General features: G+C 40.3%; 1 protein-coding gene across 2 annotated transcripts in view; it reads right to left on the bottom strand.

Annotated features, from left to right (window-relative positions):
• The window catches only part of tmem135 (transmembrane protein 135), a 556,007-nt gene that overhangs the window by 217,927 nt on the left and 319,464 nt on the right, over nt 1-18,616 (bottom strand). The gene's annotated exons all lie outside the window — the stretch shown is intronic.

Raw genomic sequence — 18,616 nt, forward strand, 5'->3', positions numbered from 1 at the left:
GATAAATCAATCAGGATACCAGGAGGATTATCTTCATCTTTTTCAATAAGCTTGCTACATCCACTGAGTGCTAGATAGTGTTGTGAATTAACAGTTCATTTGAAAGATAAATTCCCAGACTTTGAAATAAGTGTGTTAGCACTGACCCATGGTGAGCTTCAGCCCTATTTTTCAGAAAGCAAAGCAGCCAAACTGGACTACATAAAGTACAGGGAAACACTAAGCTGTAATTTAAAAATCTATAAAACAGCAGTACCGTTTAGAAACAGTAGACACCACACTGATATTTATAAATCTTGACATAAGTAATAGCTTGGCCTACTCAATTTAGTGCAATAACTAACACGATACTACATTCTGCTTACATACTTAAATGTTGGTCACTGTACTATCTGTCATACTTTTGCCTCTAAGTCATATGGTTGCAGGTTAAAATCTCACAAGAACTTCAGCACATTGACCCTGGCTGATTCTCTAGTGCAGTACTGTTGGAGTGCTGCAATGTCAAAGGTATCATTGTTCTCCTTTAGCTATAAGAGATCTCATGGCATTATTCTGAAGGGAAACAGGAGAGTTCCCCTGAAATTTTTGACCTATATTTATTCTTTCCTCCAATATCATAAAAACAGATTGAACACTACCACAGTTCTGCTTGAGTTACTTTGTCATGCATAGTAGTTGTTTTTTTCCTACATTATATCATATATAGTTAATAGTTAGCAGCATTGATGTACAGAGGAATATTGGCGTTCAAGTTCACAGCTCCCTGAAAGTGGCCATAAAATTAAATAGGGTGGCAAAGCTGGCGTATGGCATTGGGGAATTGAGTACAAGAGTCAGGTTCAAGATTAGAGGGGTGCGGGAAAAGCACAGCAGGTCAGGCAGCATCCAAGGAACAGGAAGATTGATGTTTCATCAGGAATGTGGCCTCAGGAATGAAGGGCTTTTGCCTGAACCGTCGATTTTCCTGCTCCTCAGATGCTGCCTGTCCTGCTGTGCTTTTCCAGCACCACTCTAATCTTGACTCTATCTCCAGCATCTGCAGTACCCACTTCCGCCAACAAGAGTCACGATGTCATGTTGTAGCTTTGGTTAGGTTAGACTTAAGAGTTTTGTGTTCACTTCTGATTGCCACATTACAGGAAGAATGTGAAAGCTTTGGACAGGGTGCAGAAGAGGTTTAACAGGATGCTGCCTGGATTAGAGGTTTTAGGAGAGGCCTGTAAACTTCAGGTTGTTTTCTCTGGAGTAGTAGAGGCTGAGGGGAGACTTGATAAAATAAAATATGAGATGCATAGATAGGGTTGATGGTGAGAATATTTTTCTGAGTTGAAAGTCTAATTCTAGGGGACATGCATTTAAAGGTGAGAGTGGAAAGTTCAAAGGACATGTGAGGGGCAAGTTTTTTTATTTCAAACACAATGGTAGGAACCTGGAACATGCTGGCGGGGTGATGATTGAGGCTCATATGTTAGGGGCATTTAAGGGGCTTTTAGATAAACACATGAATATACAAGGAATGGAGTAATATGGACCACGGGCAAGCAGAAGGGATTAGTTTAATTTTAAATTAGTTTAATTTAAAACATGGGATACCTTCTGTATCTGCCACCAACTAATTTGCCAACTGTTTTAAAAAAAAACTAACATCATCATGTGCTAAAGGGCCTGTTCCTATGCTGTATTGTTCTATCATCTATGTTCTAATCACTACACTCCAAAGAGTACTTTGTTGGCTATATAACTCTTTAGGTCATCTGGTGGTCGTGAAAGGCGTTGCACAAATGCAATTTTTTTAAAAATCTGGAAGCAAACGTCCCACATGCTTAAAAGTCAGATCAAAAATTTGTAATCATCAGCCACTTATTTGAGTCATCTGTAGAAAATACTTGTCAATACACTGGAGGTAATAATGCTATGATTACACTAGTAGGTTCTTGTCATATCAACAAAAAAATTGAATCACTGTATGAATGGAAAAAGGTTTTGCAGAAATTCCTCTTGGATAATTAAGAGAAGCTCTTTATCTTTTGTCGACAGGCAGGAAGCACTAAATAACCCAGCAGTTTGTGCACAATTACATTCTGGCCTGTTTCCTGTAAGTTTACAGAATGTCTTCCTGTAAGATTTTGCTTAGTCCCAAAACTCTCATCTCTTGAGCCACATAAAAATTAAAAGAGGCACACATTTTGGCAGTCTTTTTGCAGCCTAGCCATTAAAGTAAGCATTTAAAAGGAAAACATGTTTTCCAAACACAGTAATAAGCAGAACACTCCTTCAATGGGACACCTGTTTTCAGGTGAATTCCTGAATTCAAAAAGTTCTCTTTTTAACTCAACAGCTTTTTTTAGCATCTGCAATTCCTTTTAACACAATGTGTAATTCCTACTAGAGCAACACAATTTACTTAATATGTTTCAGTGAGACACAAAGTACTGGTCATAAAGTGAGATAAATATGCCAAATTGAATATTTCTTCATGCATTACCATCAAAACATGGGATACCTTCTGTATCTGCCACCAACTAATTTGCCAACATTTTTTTAAAAAAAACTAGCAGAAGCCTCCAGCAATTTCAAAAAACAATCTGAAGGTTGACAGCTGCAACTCTTAATGCAAACTCATGATGTGCAAAAATGAGTACTCAAATAGGCTTAAAAGGCTGTGTTCCCCAAAATTCAAAGTACATTGAACATGCCCTTACTGTCCTCAGTGGAAAAGTATACATATATGAAATCCCAAAAGAAGAAATACTAACCTTGAAAATATGAAACTGGTAGTGTATCTATATGAGACTCCAAGGTATAATCCCTTGGAGTAATTTTACATTATAATAATGCATTCACGCTAATGTTAAACAGAAGTCAGCCACTTTGCCCCTTGAGTCTGTTCTGCTATTCAGTGAGATCATTGCAATATGGTGACCTTTGTCCTAGATCCCTTAATAGCTTTGGTTAAAAAAGTCCTCAGACAGAATTTAACAAATGAACTATCATCTGAGGAAGAGAGCTCCAAATTTCTACCACAACATATCAATGAAGTGTTTCCAAACTTCGCTTCTGAAAGATCTGGCTTTAATTTGTAGATTATGCTTCAAGAGCTCCTGCCTAGAAGTAGTTTCTATCAATCACTTCATTTCTTTTGTTACAATGATACAAAACGTGGACTTTTGATCTGAGCTCCACCAGCTGATATAAAATCTGAGACGATCATTGACTGAAACTGTTTTAAAAAGAAACCAAAAACACTGACTTAAAATGGCCACAGGGATTACCTGACCCACACAGGTTGGCCATGTTTCATGAAATCAACATGGATTGAACAAAAGCCAGTCTATACGGAAATCAATATTATACCTAAAGGTAATTAAATCAATGAGCCTTCCTAACCCTACCCGCCTCCACCCCCAGGGGTGGAAAGATTATAATTTCCTATTCTGATTTGCACTTTTATCAGAATCTTCACAAGTGAAATGTCAAGGCTAAAAACAATGAACTCAACCGACAGAATATACAAGCATGTTGTTAAATTGGATTTTTGACTGCAGAATTGAACAGGATTGAAAGACCTTCACTTGATTTCTTAAGAACTAGAGTACCTGGTTATAGCACTGATTGGAAAGAGACATCAAGAAACTAAGAATTTAAAAAGAGAACTCTATTCCTGATACCTCAAAAACACAAATGAATGAACCACTCTCACAAAGCATAACTGAACTCAAAATGTTAACTTTGTTGCTTCTGCCACAGATATTACCAGATCTGCTGAGATTTTCCAACACTTTGTTTTTGTTTCAGAATTCCAACATCCACAGTTTTGTTTTATTAACGAATCATGGTCACTGGTTAAAATGTTAGTGCCTCAAGGATATCTAAATAATTCTAAACTGTGAACTCTATGGTGTGCTTCTGAATTGAACTGGAATTCAAAGAGTCCAAACAAAACTGGAGTTAGTGAGAATCAGGGAAAGCTTTTACCTGGTTGGAGTGAAAAGGTAGATAGTTATGGTCATTGGATTCCAATCATTGCAGCACAATTTACTCACTTTAGGCATTCTTCAGAATAATATTCTAGGTCCAAACCATTTTCAACAGCTTCATCAACGATATCCCCTCCATGATGAATTCAGAGGTGAGGTTATTAACTAATTACTGAATAATGTTCAGTACCATTTGTGAATGCTCAGATTTTGAAGCAGTCCATCTCCAAAGCTTTGACAACATCCAGGTTTAGGCTGATACATGGTAAGTAACATTCACAGCACACAGTGCACACATCTCCAAAACACTGAACAGAACTTTTGACTGCTTGATGTTCAATTGCATTACTGTCACAGAATTCCCACTATCAGCATTCTGGAGGTTACCATGAACTAGAAATTGAACTCGACCAGCCATAACTTTTGGAATATTGCATTCAATTCTGGTCTCCCTCCTATCGTAAGGATATTATGAAACTTGAAAGTGTTTAGAAAAGATTTACAAGGATATTGCCAGGGTTGGAGGGTTTGAGTTATAGGGAGAGGCTGAACAGGCTGGGGCTGTTTTCCCCAGAGCATCAGATTTGGGGGGGGGGGGGGGGTGACTTTATAGAGGTTCGTAAAATCATAAGGATCATGGATAGGGAAAATAGACACTGCCTTTTCCCTAGGCTGAGTGAGTCCAGAATTACAAACATAGGTTTAAGATGAGAGGGGAAAGATTGAAAAGGGATCAAAGGAGCAACTTTTTCACGCAAAAGATGGTGCATGTATGGAATGAGCTGCCAGAGGAAGTGGAGAAGGCTAGTACAATTACAACATTTAAAAAGCATCTGGATGGGTATATGAATAGGAAGGAATTAGAGGGATATGGGCCAAAAGCTGGCAAATGGGACTAGATTAATTTCGGATATCTGGTCAGCATGAATGAGTTGGACCAAGGGGTCTGTTCCATAGTGTAATCTCTATGGCTCTATATAAACCATGGTTACAAGAACACATTAAAAGGGTAGGAATTTTGTGGCAAGTAACTCACCTCCTTCTCCCCAGTACCTGTCCTTCATTCACGAGACAGAAGGCAGAAAGATAACTGAATACTTTCCATTTGGCAATATGGGTGCAGCTCCAACAACACAAGCATGACATTATCTAGGATAAAGCATCCCACTTGATGGACATCACATTCAAATGTTTAATGCTTACAATTTTCAAAACTAATGCACAATGCCGCAAGTGCATACTTGATGGCCCATAAGGCAGTGGAGCAGAAATTAGTCAATTTGGTCCATTGAATCTGCTCTGTCACTCAATCATGGCTGATAAGTTTCTTGACTCTATTCTACTGCCTGCTCCCCATAGGTTTAGACTCCTAACAACTAAGAACCTATCTAACACGGTCTTAAATATATTCAATGGCCTGACCTCCACAGCTTTCCGTGCCAATAAAGTCCATAGATTCACCACTCTCTGGCTAAATAAGTTTCTCCTCATCTCTATTCTAAAAGGGTGTTCCTTTACTCTAAGGTTGTGCCCTCAGGTCTTGGTTTCTCCTGCCAATGGAAACAGTTTCCCAATGTCTATGCTGTCCAAGCCGTTCTGTATTCTGTCAGTTTCAATTAGTAACCCCCTCATCCCTCAAAACCCTATCAAGAATGGACCCAGAGTCCTCAAACACGTCTCATTTGTTAAACCTCTGCATGCTTCCTGAGATATGGGGCCCAAATCTGCGAATAATACTGAAAACGTGGTCTCACCAGAGCCTTATGGAACCTCAGAAGTACATCACGGCTTCTATATTCTATGCTTCTCGAAATAAGTGGCAATGTTGCATTTGCCTTCCTAACTACTAACTCAACCTGCAACCTTAAGAGAATCCTGGAAGAGGACTGAATTTTCTCCACATTTAGAAAATACTCTATGCCTCTATTCTTCCTACTAAAGTGCATGACCTCACACGTGCCCACATTGTATTCCATCTGCCACTTCTTTGCCCACTCTACCAGCCTCTGTAAATTCTTCTGCTGCCTTCCAAAGCTCCTCAATACTACCGGTCCCTCCACCTATCTGAGTACCATCTGCAAATTTAGCCAGAATGCCCTCAGTTTCTTTATCTGGATCATTGATTACATAACGTGAAAAGTTTTGGCCCCAACATTGACCCTTGCAGAACATCGCTACTCACCAGCTGCCATCCTGAGAAGGAATCTCTACTAGATGCCCTGCAGTTACCCATCAAAGATCCTTCTAAGACATCATCCAAACCCACAACACCTACCACTCAGAAGCTAGACATATTGGAACACTATCATCTGCAAGTTTCCCAAAAGTCACATATCATCCCTACTGAGGATTATATCATTATTCCTTCACTGTAGTTGGGTCAAAATGCTGGACCTCCCTTCCTAGCAACAGTGTAGGTGCCCCTACATCACAAGGACTGCATTTCTTCAACAAAGCAACTCCCCACCATCTTCTCCAGGACAATTCGGGCTTGGCATTAAATGTTGGCGTAGCCACTGATGACCACATCCCACAAATGACATTTTTAAAAGTCAATCAATAGCAATACCATACTAACAATAATAATTGCAATAAAAATCTACAAGTAAAAAAATGCACTTGGTGAATTCAAGTCTCTCATATATAGTAAAGGTCACCAAAATTAAACATAAGAAAGTTGTACCTGTTATAGACCCAGACCCAACCTTCTTCAAATATATCAAGGTACCCTGGACCCTAATTTTTTTTTTAAAAGTTTAAGGGTCTGTGCTCCAGCAATTATTCAATTGGTTACACCACTCAGCTTTAAGCAAAATACATTTTATTCTTCGTCGAGAGTGTAGTGCTGGAAAAGCACAGCAAGTCAGGCAGCATCTGAAGAGCAGGAGAATCCTTTGAAGGGGTAATGTCCCAAACATCAATTCTCCTGTTCCTTGGACACTGCCTGACTTGCTGTGCTTTTCCAGCACCACACTCTCCACTCTGATCTCTACCATCTGCAGTCGTCACTTTCTCCACATTTTATTCTTATCCTACAATTAAAATACAAGCAGAAGAATTGTTCAAACTAATTCTACTGGAACACTTAATAGAATAATATATTGTTGTGATTCTGTTCGCCGAGCTGGGAATTTGTGTTGCAGACGTTTCGTCCCCTGTCTAGGTGACATCCTCAGTGCTTGGGAGCCTCCTGTGAAGCGCTTCTGTGATCTTTCCTCCGGCATTTGTAGTGGTTTAAATCTGCCGCTTCCAGTTGTCAGTTCCAGCTGTCCGCTGCAGTGGTTGGTATATTGGGTCCAGGTCGATGTGCTTATTGATTGAATCTGTGGATGAATGCCATTCTTCTCGGAATTCACTGGCTGTTCTCTGCTTAGCTTGTCCTATAATATTAGTGTTGTCCCAGTCAAACTTATGTTGCCTGTCATCTGCGTGTGTGGCTACTAAGGATAGCTGGTCATGTCGTTTCGTGGCTAGTTGGTGTTCATGGATGCGGATCGTTAGCTGTCTTCCCGTTTGTCCTATGTAGTGTTTTGTGCAGTCCTTGCATGGGATTTTGTCCACTACATTGGTTATGCTCATGCTGGGTATCGGGTCCTTTGACCTGGTGAGTTGTTGTCTGAGAGTGGCTGTTGGTTTATGTGCTGTTTATCAGTCCTAGTGGTCGTAGTAGTCTGGCTGTCAGTTCAGAAATGTTCTTGATGTATGATAAAGTGGCTAGTCCTTTGGGTTGTGGCATGTCCTCATTCTGTTGTCTTTCCCTAAGGCATCTGTTGATGAAATTGCAGGGGGATCCGTTTTTGGTGAATACATTGTATAGATGTCCTTCTTCCTCTTTTTGCAGTTCTGGTGTGCTGCAGTGTGTTGTGGCCCTTTTGAACAGCATCTTGATGCAACTTCTTTTGTGTGTGTTGGAATGGTTGCTTTCGTAGTTCAGGACTTCGTCTGTGTGTGTGGCATTCCTGTATACCTTTGTGGTGAATTCTCCGTTCGGTGTTCTCTGTACCAAGACGACTAGGAATGGGAGTTGGTTGTCCTTTTCTTCCTTTCTAGTGAATCGGATTCCTGTGAGTGTGGCATTGATGATCCGGTATGTGTTCTCTACTTCTGAGTTTTTAATAATTACAAAGGTGTCATTCACCTATCTGAACCAGAGTTTGGGTTGAATTTGCGGTAAGACTGTTTGTTCTAATCTCTCCACTAGGACTCATAACAGCACACAAACCAACAGCCACTCTCAGACAACAACTCACCAGGACAAAGGACCCGATACCCAGCATAAGCATAACCAATGTAGTGTAAAGTCCCATTAAAGGACTGCACAAAACACCACATAGGACAAGCAAGAAGACAGCTAACGATCCGTATCCATGAACACCAACTAACCACGAAACGATACAACCAGCTATCCTTAGTAGCCACACACGCAGATGACAAGCAACATGAGTTTGACTGGGACAACACTACTATTATAGGACAAGATAAACAGAGAACAGCCAGAGAATTCCTAGAGGCATGGCACTCATCCACAGATTCAATCCATAAGCACATCAACCTGGACCCAATATACCGGCCACTGCAGCTGACAGCTGGAACTGACAACCAGAAGTGGCAGATTCAAACCACTATAAATGCCGGAGGAAAGATCACAGAAGCGCTTCACAAGAGGCTCCCAAGCACTGAGGATGTCACCTAGACAGGGGACGAAACGTCTGCAACACAAATTCCCAGCTCGGCAAACAAAACCACAACAACGAGCACCCGAGCTATAAATCATCGCACAAACTTTGAAGAATAATACATTATTTAACTACTAAATAGCAACTGTTCCAATACAGCAACATCGCATAAACACACCTTTGACAAGAGCAAATTCAGTCGAACAGATTGTCTCACATGCTATGCTTCTCCAGTCCGGGAGAAAAGAACTCCAAGTGAAAACTCTGGGAGAAAGAGAAGAAAGATAGCTTCCACAACCAACTTCAAAACCCCAACAACTACAAGCTAAACTAAAACCATGGCTCTTTGGGAGTATGGTTCCACACATTTGTGCTACTTCTATTGTTCTAACTCTAAAATACCCAAGGCCTCACAAACTGTTTACTTTATCGGCTTAGATGAGATAGCTCAACGCCTGTGGTTCAAAACCGCTTTTAAAAAAAAGGATAAACTACACCTCTTAATATCTTTACATACCACTGAAAGATTTATTTCCTGAATTTGAGCCAAATTCAACAATTATACTTGAAATGTACTCCATTGGTTGTAAAAGTATGGGACGTCCTGAGGTAATTAAAGTTACCTTATAAATGCAATATACCATTACATATTTTACATCAGATTTCCATGTTGATTTGCTTGGCTTATCCATATACTTCTGTATATCACAATGGGGTCAAATTGTATATTTGTTTGAAGTTAAAAATCACAACACCAGGTTATAGTCCAACAGGTTTAATTGGAAGCACACTATCTTTCGGAGCGACGCTCCTTCATCAGGTGATAGTGGAGGGCTCGATCGTAACACAGAATTTATAGCAAAAATTTGCAGTGTGATGCAACTGAAATTATATATTGAAAAATTGATTGTCTGTTAAGCATTTCATCTGTTAGAATACAGTGATAGTTTCACTTCTTTCATGTGTAAATCACAAAACCCTTTTTTAAAAAGTTGGATTCTCGGGTTAACTGTTAACAATGGTGATGGCTAGACAATATGTTGAAGGTGTTAGCCCCCTGTGTTCTCTGTCTATGACCTAATGTTTAGATTGACTAATTTAATAAGTGAGATAACAGAGTTTTACATAAATTCATGCAGTTTTTGAGCTCAGAGTTCTACATGAATGTATACAGTTTTTGAGCAAAGTGCAATGTAACTCTGCAAGTACAAATTCACCCCACAAAATGTGCGCGCATATGGGTCTTTGTCTGTCTGTGTGTGTGTGTGTGTTTGTCTGGGGTGGGGTGTGTGTGTCTGTCTGGGGTGGGGTGTGTGTGTATATGTGTGTGTGTGTGTGTGCGCGCGCACGTGCACACAATGAGTGCAGAGTGTCTTAAGTCTGTGAGGGGGTGCATGTGTGAGTGGGTGTCTGTGTATATGTGAGAGTGTGTGCGTGTAGGAATAGCTGTGTGTGTGCGCGTAGTGCAATGGTGATCACCTGTAATGTGATATGAACCCAAGGTCCCGGTTGAGGCCCTCCCTATGGGTACCGAACTTAGCTATCAGCCTCTGCTCGGCCACTTTCCTCTGCTGCCTGTCCCGAAGCCCACCTTGGAAGATGGTCACCCGAAGGTCTGAGGCTGAATGTCCTGGACCACTGATGTGTTCCCCAACTGGGAGGGAACCCTCCTGTCTGTTGATTATTGTGCGGTGCCCATTCATCCATTGTTGTAGCCTTTGCTCGGTTTCCCCAATGTGCCATGTCTCCGGGCATCCTTGCCTGCATCGTTGCCTATCTTATACGTTGCAGGCAAGGATGCCCGGAGGCATGGTACACATTAGGAAAAACGAGCAAAGGCTACGACAACAGATGAATGGGCACCGCACAACAATCAACAGACAGGAGGGTTCCCTCCCCGCTGGGGAACACTTCAGTGGTCCAGGACATTCAGCCTCGGACCTTCGGGTGACCATCCTTCAAGTTGGGCTTCGGGACAGGCAGCAGAGGAAAGTGGCCAAGCAGAGGCTGATAGCTAAATTCAGTACCCATAGGGAGGGCCTCAACCAGGACCTTGGGTTCATGTCACATTACAGGTGATCACCATTGCACTACACACACAGATATTCCTACACACACACCCACACACACCCACACGGACACAGGTACACACAGACACCCACACACACTTATAGACACACACACTCCCACATGCACCCCCTCACAGACTTAAGACACTCTGCACTCACTATATATATACACACACACACACACACACACACACACACACACACACACACACCACCCCAGACAAACACACACACACTGACAGACAAAGACCCACATGCACAATATTTTGTGGGGTGAATTTGTACTTGCGGAGTTACATTGCACTTTGCTCAAAAGTTGCATACATTCATGTAGAACTCTGAGCTCAAAAACTGCATGAATTTATGTAAAACTCTTATCTCACTTTTTAGATTAGAATCAATCTAAACATCAGGTCATAGACAGAGAACACAGGGGGCTAACACCTTCAACGTATTGTCTAGCAATCACCATTGCTAACAGCTAACTCGAGAATGCAACTTTAAAAAAAGGTTTTGTGATTTACACATGAAAGAAGTGAAACTATCACTGTATTCTAACAAATGAAAGGCTTAACAGACAATCAATTTTTCAATGTATAATTTCAGTTACATCACACTGCAAATTTTTGCTATAAATTCTGTGTTATGATCAAGCCCTCCACTATCACCTGATGAAGGAGCGTCGCTCTGAAAGATAGTGTGCTTCCAATTAAACCTGTTGGACTATAACCTGGTGTTGAGAGATTTTTAACTTTGTACGATGTCTCCAAATCATGACTATATTTGTTTGGGTATGTTTGAGTTGCATCAACTCTTTTGAAAGGTATTTCACCACAAAATCTAATGAGTATTTTTGCCATATCTTACCAAACCCATTCCATAAACCATCTAATCTGCCACTAGGGTAACCCTCTTATCTGATTCAAGCCCAATCTTACCATAGACCATTCCCAGAACAACTCACATTGCCTGCAGAACTGAGAATTGACTGGCATCTCATGGACCATGTCCTGAGAGGTGACTGGTATCTAACATTGAGATTGCTTAGAGCAAGCTGTTAAAGTTGCCAGGTACCCATTCTAACAACCATGTCGAGAAATTGTACGTCTAGTTTGTTCAGCATGTTGGTAAGATCAGAGAGCGAACATTAATGAGACCAGTTGTGGTATTAGTTAGCCATTTAACAAGCAATAACCTCATGTGACAACTCAAGCTCACCACTGAGCAAAAACAAGTTGCTGCAAGGTGCTCCTGATGTCTAGACAGGTCTCACCAGATCACTGGCCTGATTCTCTGCTGCAGACTGTGTGGCATAGCTCACATCATTCAGGTCTCTGCAAGATTCCTCCCAGTGTTTCTTACATAACACAGTACAACTGATTTGCTCAAGTTATTGGACAGTGTGTTTCTGTTGGAATTTAAAATTTAAAACATTTAAATGTCAAGAGAAAACATACCATACATAATCGATCTCATGTGAAAAACAATCCCTTACTTTTGACCAAAAAATCTGGCATTTTCCATATACCTTCTGCAAACGTTGACCCTAGTTCTTCACAGATAACAGATCAACATTTATGAGTCAGTCATAAAAAGTAGTCAAAAAAATTTGACTGTTACCTGAGTATATACGGATAGTTCAATAGAGTCACACAGCACAGAAACAAACCCTTTGGTCCAACTTGTCCATGTCGCCCAAGTCTCCCAAACTAAACTAGTCCCACTTGCCTGTGTTTGGCCCATAACCCTCTAACCTTTCCTACTCATGTACCTGTCCAAATATTGTTTTAATGTTGTAACAGTACTGAATTTTCCACTTCCTCCGTTAGTTTATTCAACACATGAACCACCCTCTGTGCCAAAACATTGCCCCTCAGGTCCCTTTTAAATCTTCCTCCTCTCAACTGCTATCCCATACATTGATAATATCTCAGCCGTTAGAACACTCTTAGAGGAACGTAAATTTGTGGGTTCAATTCTACAACGGGACATAACAGTACTGAGAGGGCGCTGCAATTCTAAATGCCTCTCTAACCTTTTCGATAAATATTGAAGACATCACAGCATACTTCAAAGAAAAAGAAAAAAGTTCCTAGTAGCTTGACCAATATTCCTCCCTAAATACTACCACCAGAAACAGACTTATCATCTTCGGTCTCTTAATCAGATATTCCCTACATGGAATGATTGTTGGATTTATCTATTAGTAGTACGAGTATCTAATAATAGTTATATTCAAAATATGATTATGCATCTAATGCTTTGAGATACTAGGAAATTATTTTAAAAATTCAAATATTATTTGTTATCTGGATTTAATTTACTGAGCTTGATTACAATTGAACATTCTCATGCAATAAAGGCTTAGAGCATTCATCTAGTCTTATGGTATAGATGGCAAAAATAGTCAGATTAAGCTATACTTGTAAAGCTTATGAAGCATGTGAACCTTTCAATGGGTCTTCGCCTTTGCTAATCGTGAAAGGCACTATATAAAGAGGAGTTCTTTTCTTTATATAATTATTTCAAACATCCACAACTGTTTTCAACTAATCTCCATTTAATACCAATAACACGTTTTTCTTACAATACAATAAGCAATACCACAATTCACTTGGACAGTAGAATTATTCAAGGTAGGTATCCACCAATCCACTGCCAAAACCTAAGCTAAAATAAGGCAGCTTACAGGAACACAAGCAATTGGTAAAGTATTCGATTGGATTAAAATTTCAGAAATTTTCTCAATGATCACAGTCAATACATATTATTCAGATTCTTGCTGTGTGTCATGCACATATCCAAACTGTTTGCATATCTATTTCAGAAACGTTAATTAAGCCCTAAATTACAATGAGGTAAGAGTTGAATGACATACGGTCTGATAGTGCGACAAAATCCATAGTTTCATTGCTCCCAGGAAGACCAATTCCACCACTGAATATCCCAGATAGCCTCCTCCTTCAAGGACCATAATTTCGCAGCCCACATGGTCTATGATGCCTTCCAGTGTATCTCCTCCACTTTCCACACCTCCACCCTTGAACCCCCACCTCTCCAATCACAACAAGAACAGAACCACCCTGGTCCTCACCTTCCACCCCACCAACCTCCAGCTACAATTCATCATTCTCCACCATTTCCGACACCGACAAACACACTCCACCACCAGGGATATATTTCACTCCCCACCCCTATCTGCGTTCAGCAAAGAGCATTCCCTCCGCGACTCGAGTGTTAGGTCCACACCCCCCACAAATCACCTTCCACTCCCAGCACCTTCTGCCACCACAAGAAGTGCAAAATCTGCACCTACACCTCCCCCCTCATCTCCATCCAAGGCCACAAAGGATTCTTCCACCTCCAACAGAGGTTTACCTGTAATTCCTCACACATCATTTACTGTGTCTATTGCTCTCCTCTACACCGTGGAGACAGGACGCCAACTTGCAGAACATTTCAAACATCATCTCTGGGATGCACTCACGAAACAACCCCAGCACCCTGTGGCCAACCACTTTAATTCCCTCTCCCACTCCACCAAGCAAATGCAAGTCCTGGCCTCCTCCACCGCCAAACTCTAGCCACTCGCCTCATCTTCTGCCACGGGACCCTCCAACCACACAGAATCAATGCTGACTTCACCAGCTTCCTAATTTCCCCTCCCCCACCTTATCTCAGATGCAACCTTCCAACTCAGCATCCCCTTCAACCGTCCTACCTTCCCACCCTCTTTTCCAACCTATCACCATTATCCCCCACCTTCACTTACCTATCGCATTCCCAGCTGCCCTCCCCCCAACCATTTATCTCTCAGTCCCCTTGGACTATCCTCTCATTCCTGGTGAAGAGCTTATACTCGAAACATTGACTCTCTTGCTCTTCAGATGCTGCTTGACCAGCTGTGCTTTTCCAGCACAACCCTTGTTGATTCTGATTTCCAGCATCTGCAGTCCTCACTTTCTCCAAGTGGATGCTACAGTCATGACTGAGTGGGCAAGGAGGTGGGATATTAAAGCTTTTTGGAATAGAAGAACCAAGATGAGCCAATTGATTCTCCTTGGCCTGTTGTAATTTTGTGAATTTGCGGTGACTAATCTTTCAGTTTAAGGGAATGATTTTGTGGCTGCACTACTTCCATGGCAATTTGATTTGTACAGTGCATTTTATTAAGTGCACTCTCAAAGACATTCAGATAGCAAATTTATCTCTCAGCTCACCTCCTACTTCAATAATTCTGTCTACATAAACCAAAAGTGCATTTCTGTATCAAACTTTCCCAACCTCCTTTTCATCCTATAAACCAATTCCTCTTGGAAAAAGCAATGTATGCTGGTGTACAATTTAAGGCCTGACAGACTTTTGGAACTTCACCCAAGATGGTATTCTTTATACATATGCCCATACAGTCAAGTGTCACCAACTGGGAGACAGTCGTGACAGCAAATCTCAATCCAATGCGTAAAGCATTCATGAACATCTGACTTTTAAGCAAACGCATGGACAGTAATCAGAGAAGATGTACACTGATTATTTCCTCTCAGATTTTACTGCACAGATGCACTGGCCAATTGCTCCAGTGCAACCCCATCCGAGTCAAGCTATGCAACACATACACAGAAAGCAGACTTAGAACTTCCTGATATATTTGGCACAGTCCCAACACACGATATACTTACCCATCAGGGAGGTTATAATATGTTTCAGACAATGTACAGAGCAAAAGAAATTAACGCTAGGCAGTCTAATCAATCAAGTGCACTGCATGTTCTTAAAAAAATTGATATAACAGTCAAAGTCAAAAGTTTTTTTCACATATTACAAATCTCCCTAGCAAAACATTTTTTCTTGCACCATAAAAAATTCTTTGCTTCCAGCAGTCAGTACAGTTCAGTTCAGGAACACAGCATTTACATAAGTGTCAAAAATAAGCAACAAGTGAACAGACCTATAAACAAATAATATAATCATATTAGTTGATAAAACGTGGAGCTGGAGAAAGCACAGCAGGTCAAGCAGCCTCAGCAGAGCAGGTGCGTTGACATTTTGGGCAAGATCCTTCGTCAGGACCAAAACGTTGACTCTCCTGCTCCTCTAATGCTGCTTGACCTGCTGCGCTTTCTCCAGCTCCACATTTTATCAATTCTGACTTTCCAGCATCTGCAGTCCTCACTATTTCCAATTATATTAATCTCGCTATTATGGAGTGATGTAAAAATACAAGTGCTGGATGATAATGGTCAATGCATATCAGTAGGTGTGATCTTAACTCAAGTTAATTACTACTCTTCATTGTGAAGACTACATTATAACAAGAATGTTTATTCAAATTTTTACTTTAAATAAAGGTAATAAGATGGAAGGAAGGGAGCTGAGAGAGCTGAAGAAGTTGGGGAATCAAGGGATGACTTGGGGGGACAGAGACAATTTGTTTATATGAAAATGGACTGAAGATCAATATGAACAGGAAATAAAGAATATTTCACTGAGCTTATGCAGACTGGTGCAAGCCCTGTAGCTTTACATAACACAGCAGTGGAAGACAACACATAGTATTGCTTGTAAGCAGCATTATTACATTTCTATATTCAGCCAAAAGTTCCAAATCCATCAAGCTGCATCATAGTTCTGAATGTGTGCTTTGTCTTCATTGTGTACGATGAGGAATCATGACAAATTCAACAGCATATAACCCTTTGGGTATCTGATTTATTCATCTGGATATTTTTAGAACCCATATGGTGGAATCAACATATTAGAGGAAGGTATAGAAAGGAATGTCGAACAGCACTGCGAATCAAATATCAGAATTACACACACAAATTTTCTAGTTAGGTGGAAGGATAAGTTTCAGTATGATGGTGAGATAATGTTGTTTGACCAATGCTATTGCTTTGATCCTAACTAATGGCAATACTGGCCACTCATCCTTTTATTATCAGTCTTTGAGAACAAGATTTCTTTATCAATCTTATGTAAACCAGTCATAACATCCTATTTGGAGAAAGTGAGGACTTGCAGATGCTGGAGACCAGAGTTGAAAAATGTGGTGCTGGAAAAACACAGCAGGCCAGGCAGCATCCGAGGAGCAGGAGAACCGATGTTTCGGGCATAAGCCCTTTTTCAGGAATGAGGCTGGTGTGTCTATTTGTCCAGCAAAACTCCTTTTAATTTACTTGGTCCAAGGAGAATAACCTCAAGTTCTCCAAACTTGAAAGCTAAATTTCCTCATCCCTGCAACTGTTCCGGCAAAACTCCTCTATAGCGTTCCTAAAATATGATCACCAAAACTGAGAGCAATATTTTAGATGTGGCCTTACCACAGTTTATAAGGTATAACCTTCCTGTTTTCATAACCTATTTATGAAGCCCCAGATCCCAAATATCTTCCAAACTACAGGTCAACTGCAAAGATCAACGCACGTGAATTCTCAGGTCTTTTTGTCCCTGCATTCTTTTGAAATGTGCCACTAAAATTATATTGTTTCTCTCAATCACTTTATCAAAATAGGTCATTAAGTTCGACAGCTATTTTTCTATACATTTTCTGAGCCTATATCATATTACAGTTCATTGGAGTGCTACATTTTAAACTATAGGAAAATGAATAAAGGAATTACTGACAATCCAAAATGGAGAAACAGAAGGATAAATTTAAAAAAGCATACTGAATTGCAAAAGCTCCACAGAATATAGTAACAGTTTCAGTTCTAAGTAAAAATGATAGGTGATGGTGAAGGTATCACAATACTGGAATTTAAAATCCTTCCAGAAAATGCAAGGACCAAACTCCCCTTACTTGTACACTTTTAATTATGGAAGAAAAAGTAATAAACATGCACATTATTTCTTTCAAACTTTGTTTAATAAACTTTCAATAACCAGGCTTTTTTGTAGAAACCAGATGGACCTATGTTCAAAGTGCAGCTTGACAACAGAAGAAATAACTACTTTATCAGAGATTGGATTAGTAGTTCCCAACATGAAGTCATCAGACACCATCATTCCAAGGGAATCATCATTATTAGAATAAACAATTCCTCATCGATATTTATGTTCTTCCACTTTTCTTCCTGAATTCTTCCATCCTTGAAAATGGTGCTTCACGCTGGTCTTTGGTCTCACAAGCAGAAGTTTCTCTCTAATGTTTAACACAGATGGCCTTTCTTGAAATGAGTTACTTTATAATGTACAATGTAATCACTGAGCTTGAGGTTTATTATGAAATAATTGCTAGCTATATGCATACATGTACACACAATTTTCTCTTCATAGGGTTGGTGTGGACTTGTTGGGCCATAGGGATTGTTTCCACAATATAGGGATTCTGAAAGAACCTTCTGGAAACACCAAAGTCTTTAGAATATTATCTGAAGAGTACTTATTCACAGAATGGCCAAATGTTGGTCTGCAGCTGAAATTTATATTCAAAATCCTGATTTGGGTCTATGTGATCTCCCTTTCATTGCAGAATCAGTGACTATTCAAGAAATTTGTGTTTTTTGTCAATTAAATATTTTGATTGTTATAGTTAGTGTCCTCTGCTTGAAAGTGTTTTCCTCAAAAAAAGTCAAGGCACACATCCATATCAATTAATATTTTAGATAATACATCTTCACAATGCTGTCTCGGTATTTCTAATCCTGTGATGGATCATCCTCAGAGTGAGTGATCTCCTCTTAAGAATTTCCCTCCTCCTCCTGCACCACTTGAATACTTGAAGAGTCTGTGAAGCTGGGTAGAATGATAGTGAGTTGAAAAAAAACTATGGTCCCCTTTAAGAGAGAGCTTAAGGTACAGCAAATGCTGCCAATATACAGAGCAGCTGGGAGGCAGGCTGGCCCAAAATAGACACATGTATCAATTGGCTGTTAAATGGATACCTGAGGTT

The sequence above is a fragment of the Hemiscyllium ocellatum genome, chromosome 6 (genome assembly GCF_020745735.1).
Source record: "Hemiscyllium ocellatum isolate sHemOce1 chromosome 6, sHemOce1.pat.X.cur, whole genome shotgun sequence".
Taxonomy (NCBI): domain Eukaryota; kingdom Metazoa; phylum Chordata; class Chondrichthyes; order Orectolobiformes; family Hemiscylliidae; genus Hemiscyllium; species Hemiscyllium ocellatum.